Source organism: Oratosquilla oratoria, chromosome 26 (assembly GCF_046742065.1).
Source record: "Oratosquilla oratoria isolate Oo_2021 chromosome 26, ASM4674206v1, whole genome shotgun sequence".
Classification (NCBI taxonomy): domain Eukaryota; kingdom Metazoa; phylum Arthropoda; class Malacostraca; order Stomatopoda; family Squillidae; genus Oratosquilla; species Oratosquilla oratoria.
In genome coordinates, this window is record NC_134802.1 from 16112110 (window position 1) to 16119256 (window position 7147).

At 39.4% G+C, this 7147-nt stretch overlaps 1 long non-coding RNA gene across 1 annotated transcript in view; it reads right to left on the reverse strand.

The window, feature by feature from the left end:
• Nucleotides 1–4373: 4373 nt before the first annotated feature.
• The window catches only part of LOC143039398 (uncharacterized), a 3542-nt gene continuing 768 nt past the window's right edge, over nucleotides 4374–7147 (reverse strand). The window contains exon 2 of the long non-coding RNA XR_012967633.1: nucleotides 4374–6140. This is a non-coding gene — a long non-coding RNA (uncharacterized LOC143039398). The remainder of the gene's footprint in view (nucleotides 6141–7147) is intronic.

Below are 7147 nucleotides of genomic sequence, written 5' to 3' on the forward strand. Positions count from 1 at the left end.
TGTGACTCTGGGAAGTTAGGAAGAGAGAAACGGCTCCTGGGAGAGGTAGAGATGAGTTCTGAGGCGAAGTGATCAGTAGACTATGGACAATGAAATACCTAAGACAGGCCACCCACTCGCACGGGATCGGTTTCTATGGGAAGGAAAGAGAAGTCTGTAGGAAAACGAAATTATAGTCATACACGGGGTAGAGGCGCAGATGATAAACAGACTACATAGTTGGCCTGATTGTATCGTAACCAGGGCTAGGTGAGGATAAGAATAGGGGAGGTGGAGATGCGAATGATCGGGGCAGGGGGTCAGAGAGGGTGGCGACTCCAAGTGAGATAGTAGAGTTGAGAAGGAAGGAGCGGCTATTGGAGAGCACAAGTTCGGGTTTCTCCTGCATACCCCGAGTTAGGAATACAGGAGAGTCCGTACCCAGGAACTTGAGCCTGTGAAGTATAGTAAGAGAGTGTAGTTACCGACTCATTGCGCTGCTGCTGTGCGTGTCGGGGCTCCATTTAGCGTGGCTGCAGAAGTGAATATTTCTAGTAGTAAAATGCTTAATTTGGATGTGATTTATCTTTTTACACATGTTTATGTTGATGACATCCTATCCTTCCTAGAAACCAAGCTACAGTCATTTCAGGACAAATTCCCACTCCCCGTTACAAAAATCATTGCTCTTATTCGCCTATGTGTTACTTGAAACTTTTTTTCTTTTCAGAATTCTTTTTTTAGACAAAAATTTGGTTGTAGCATAGGTTCAAATCTCTCTCCTGTACTGGTCAATCTGTATACGCAGTACTTTGAGTCTGTTCTTCTTCCAACCATTAAACCCCCAGATATGGTTTGGTTTAGATACGTGGATGATATTCTTAATCTTTGGGATGAAAATTGGGGTTCATTTGATAACTTTTTTGTTAATTTAAATTATTTAGCCTCCAACATTAAGTTTAAAGTTGAATGGAAAGAAAAAGGTAAGCTACCCTTTTTAGATGTTCTTATTGTTCGTGACGGGGATAAGCTTGCTTTTACCGTCTATAGAAGAGACCCATTCTGGTAGTTATCTCCATTTCTTCAGAAGTCATCCAGACAAAATAAAAACAAGCGTCGCCTCAGGTTTATTTCTTCGAGCTCTAAGGATTTGCAGCTCACAGTTTCTTGAAGGTAAATTAAATATAATTAAATCTCAACTCAGTAAGTTAGCCTACCCTGATTGGTTCTTGGTCAAAGCCCTCAGCCGAGCGAGATCCAATTTTTTCAACACCCCAATTTCCTCTAAATTCTTATTGGATAAGAGCTTCTTAGTCGTTCCCTTTTCTGATTCACTTATTCCTTCGACCAAGTTTCTTCCCAAGGACAAATTGAATTTAATCAATTATTACCCCAACATCATTAATAAAAAGGTGGTAAATGTCCAACAAAGGTTGATGCAAGAACAGAGTCAGGGGGTTTATTCGATTCCATGTAAAGGTTGTGACTTAGTTTACATAGGACAGGGTGGGAGGGATTTGAACACCAGGATGATTGAACACAAATGGTCCATCAAATATAGACAAGAAAGCTCAGCTGTGATCCAACACGTAAAACAATTTAAACATTGCTTAAACTGGGACAAAGCTGAGCTCATTTATAAGTCTAGATGTAAGCTCACGAGAAAAATGGTAGAATCAACTGTAATTGAATACCAGCCCAATATGAACATTTCAAAGGGGCAATGGTTCCCGGACATGATTTCAGGACTTTTCATCACTTGCGACATAATTTCAGGACTTTTCATCACTTGCCTATTAAAAAGACATTTGCCTCTTGACTCCACATATGGAGCGAGCCGAGAGTAGAGACCTCTCCCAATAATGTTCCCCTTTTTCATGTCATGGGTGCTACTTATGAAAGGCTTTAACAAGGGTGACACAAACAAGGTCATCATATTAAGGCAACAGTGCAGGACTTACAGTAATATATCTAAATTAGACAGTTTTAGATTTATGAAGGGAATAGGCAAGAATTGCTTTACCAATAGAGTGGTCAAAGGGTTGAATAGGCTTAGTAACCATGTAATGAGCGCTGAAACTATTAATTGTTTTAAGAAAAGGTTGGACAATTTTAAGGGTGGGGATGAGAGGTAGTAATGGACATGGAACTGCCTAGTGTTGGCCATGACTCATGCTCTCTTGCAGTCTCCTTCATTCTTATGTTCTTATGTTATTCTCTGGTTTCTCCTGGAGGTTTTTTCTTCTTTTTGGGGTGGCAAGTGCTTTCTAGATTCAATTATGATAGAAAACGAAGGTAGAATTTGTTTACCTGGTGTATTTCTAGTAACCAGGGTTAGTCTAATACTCTAGTTATTCCACTATCCCCTTCCTTTTTATTTTAATATTATTATCATTATTTTAAGGCCACGAGTTGAATCTTTGATAAATTGGGAGAAGGTGTGGAGTTCCATTACTCATAGTCTTGGTGTGCTGTCAAACCTATCTACATTTGCCAAAGACGGAAATAGTTTCCCATGTATTCAATGCAGAATAAAGGTCAGTCAAAAAGAAAACCAAATACTTTCAGGACTAACTTTATTATTATTATTATCATTATCATTATCATTATCATTATTATTATTATTATTATTATTATTGTTATTATCATTACTATTATCATTATTATTATTATTATTATCATTATTATTGTTATTATTATTATTATTATTATTATTATTATTATTATTATTATTATTATTATTATTATTATTATTATTATTATTATTATTATTATTATTATTATTATTATTATTATTATTATTATTATTATTATTATTATTATTATTATTATTATTATTATTATTATTATTATCATTATTATTATTATTGTTATTATCATTATAATTATTATCATTATTATCATTATTTGTATAACTAGTGTCAATCTTCTAAACCAGTGGTTCATAACCTTTTTCAGTGCCCGTATCCCTGGATTCTGATCTTAAAAAAAAGAAAAAAGAAAAATCTCGTACCTCCACTCAATATAAATGCAATGCAAACACATGAAAAGGGTTAGTGATACAAACCTTGTTGATAAATTATTAGATATATTCAATTACTGAACAAAGGTAATTTTTCATTTCAAATTAAAAATATCAACTAGTTGAATACAATGAATGCACATTATGCTTTCTCATTATAAATGTACAGTACCAATACATTGGCTATCATGCCTCGTAGCCCAGGTTAAAGGTTTCGTACTCCATGGGGGTACAGGTACCCTAGGTAAGAACCACTGCTCTAAACCATACAAGTAACAACTTTCAAATGGCTTGACATTAAAACAATAAAAGAAGAAGAATTTGCACCAAAAAGAACAGTGACTATACTAACGTGTGTGTGTGTGTGTGTGTGTGTGTGTGTGTGTGTGTATGTGTATATGTGTGTATGTACGTGTGTATGTTTTTGCGTATGCGTGTGTGTGTGTTTATGTACGTGCGTAGTGGGTACTTATTAGTATTTGAATTTCCTACAGCCTGATATGGCCATATAACATATTACTGCCGCAGTCCCACCTTTACCTCAAACCACTCTCTCTCTCTCTCCATTTCCAATTCAAACACAGACTTTACTACTCACGTAAAAAAACTCTTGATTGTCCCCAAGAGCTTTCCCCTAACCCCATATATCTGCAATACCTCCCACATATAACATATTTCTGTCACAGTCCCACCTTTACCTCAAACCACTCTCTCTCTCTCTCCATTTCCAATCCAAACACAGTCTTTGCTACTCTCGTAAAAACTCTTGATTGTCCTCAAAAGCTTTCCCCTAATTCCATATATCTGCAATACCTCTCACAGTACCTTTATGTCTACCCTATTATAAGTATTTTCCGAATCCATATGTTTGCATATGTGTGTATGTGTGTGCGTATGCGTGTGTGTGTGTTTGTGTACGTGCGTAATGGGTACTTACTAGTATTTGAATTTTCTACAGCCAGATATGGCGATATGAGACATCCCTACCACAGTCCCACCTTTACCTTCAACCACTCTCTCTCTCTCTCTCTCTCTCCATTTCCAATTCAAACACAGTCTTTCCTACTCTCATAAAAACTCTTGATTGTCCCCAAGAGCTTTCCCCTAATTCCATATATCTGCAATACCTCCCACAGTACCTTTCTGTCTACCCTATTATCAGTATTTTCCAAATTCATAAAAAAAATTACCTTTTGCTAAAGCTATGTCACACATCTGCCTTACCACAAAAATATGGTGTACGAAACCCCTACCTTTCTTAAACCCACACTGTTCCTCATCAATTACACTCTCTATTCCTCTCCTAATCCTCTCAATTAAAACCCTCCCATATGCTTTCCCAACTACACTCAACAAACTGATCCCTCTGAAACTTCTATACTTACATATGTTCCCTTTTGCCTTGTAAATCGGAACTATACAGGCACTGTTCCAGTCCTCCGGCACTCTACCCTCCCTTAAACACACATTAAAGAACCTCACTAGTCAGTCCACTATTAATGTACCTCCCCTCTTCAGACACTCCGCACGACGGTCATCTAAACAAGGTACCTTACCTGCTCTCATAATTTTTAGAACTACTTGCACCTTATCATTTCTTATTTCACCTCCATTCTCCTCTTCCATGACCGTCATTTTCTTAACGCTTCCCACCCTCTCTACCAATCCCTTTCTACTCTCCTCCACATTTAACAGGTCTCTAGGATACTCTGCCCCCTTCCCCTTACCGCCTCCTCACCTATTATTACCAATCCATCTGCACTTTCATCTTTTCTGCTCTACTTGACTCACCTCCCCTTCCTCTCTTAACTTCATTCTAAACATATTTTATTGCTTTCTAAATTTTCTGTCATTCTTCTCCTCCCATATTTTACATCTGTTCCCCTTTTTATCTCCTTTATTTATTTTTATTATGATTATTTTTTATTATTCTTTTTTTACTTTGTATCTTTTAATGTGTACATACATAGGGTGGTGTGATAGGTAAAGGGGAGGGTAATGGGTAGAGGACTAGAGATGGTTAAAGAAAATGGAGAAAAGTGGGAGATGAGCCAGCTGTTGTTTGCTGACAACATTGCACTTGTGGCAGGGTCAGAGTAGGGGCTAAGCGAGTTGGTGACGTGGTTTGGGAAAATATGCGATAGGAGAAAGTTGAAGGTAAATGTGGGTGATGAGATGTACAAGGGGGGAGGATAGGAATAAGTTGGAAGTAAGTCTTAAAGAAGAGAGGCAGGAGGAAGTGGATAGCTTTAAGTATTTGGGGTCATATGTGACAGGAAATGGAGGAGTGGTGGTGTAAGTAAATTGTATGGTGAGAGAAGCAAGTAAATGCCTTCGGGGATTGAAAAGTGTCATGAGAAATAAGCATTTGGGAATGGATGCAAAGAGGAGACTATATGAAGGAATGTTTGTGCTGACGGCACTGTATGGGGCAGAGGCCTGGAATTTAGGAGAGGAAAAGTTTAAATGTATTCGAGATGCAATGTCTGAGAAGTATGGTAGTGGTGACAAGGTTGGACAGAGTGAGAAATGCCGAGGTAAGGAGAGCTGGGGTGGAAAAGGAGATGACAGAGAGGGCCAATGAAAGAGTATTGGGATGGTTTGGACACATGGAAAGAATGAATGAAGAAAGATTGGTAAAAGAGGTGTGTAAGGCAGAGGTGAATGGAGTGAACTTGATGGAACGACCGAGGATGGGATGAAAGGGGCGTTGGACAAAAAGGGAATGTCTATTGAGTAAGGAAGGGAGAAGTCAGGAGATAGGGGTGAATGGAGAATGGCTGTGTATAGGTGATACTGTGATGCTAGGATGGGAGTTGGTGTAGGATGGGGTGTAGAGAGTGGTTTATATGAATGATATTTGACGCAGCCCGAAAAAAATTCTCCCCGTCTTCTCTTTTACTGCATGAGGGGACGGAGAGGCGTGGTGGTGGTGGTGGTGGGGGGGGGGGGGTCGCTTTTTAAATGAAGCGTCCTTGCTGTGGATGTGTTTTGTCTGGATATTCTTCATTCGTGTTGATATTGTTTTCAAGTTAATGCAAGACAATGAAAGCGTATTACACATGTTTTACAGTTTCTGATGAACAAAGAGTAGCCCTTCTTTGTCACAGAAGTAACCTTTGACCACGTCACACAATACCTGGAAGAACAAAAAGCTTATAGTCTACAAAAAATAATCTTATATTCTTGATACGAAACTATTTGCCTTGAAAGTATTGAACGTTAGAATGAAAATATGAAAAATAAGTCACACGAAAGAAATGAGTGAACAGGGTGAGTGCAAGATATATTTTGAAAATTGGAATCGTGTATTGTTTTTTGAGATAGTATTTGCAAACAAAATCAGTTTCTATTCAGGACGCACTAATATACACACATACATACACTCAAACACTCACACACACACACACACACACACACACACACACACACACACACACACACACACACACACACACACACACACACACACACACACACACACACACACACACACACACACACACACACACACACACACACACACACACACACACACACACACACACACACACACACACACACACACACACACACACACACGCACACACACACACACTCACGCACACTCACACACACACACACACACACACACACACACACACACACACACACACACACACACACACACACACACACACACACACACACACACACACACACACACACACACACAGACACACACACAGACACACACACACACACATAAACACACACACACATAAACACACACACACACACACACACACACACACACACACACACACACACACACACACACACACACACACACACACACACACACACGACTCGGTGGTACAGTTGGTAGAGCGCTGAAATGGGAAGTAGAAGTGCTCCCAGTACCCAGTTCGAATCCTGCCCAGGGCCGAAATTATTTCGGTATCGCTGTGCCTCGGGTCGTTACTCTGACTCTCGTGGGCGGGGAGTTGGGGGGTGTGTGTGTGCAAGGTCATAGCATTACCCATAGATCGGACCTACGAGCTCTGAGCTCTCTTCCAGGAGGGAAATAGCTGTCGATCACGAGTCCAACACGTGATCCAAAGACCAAGTGAATACACACACACACACACAGACACACACACACAC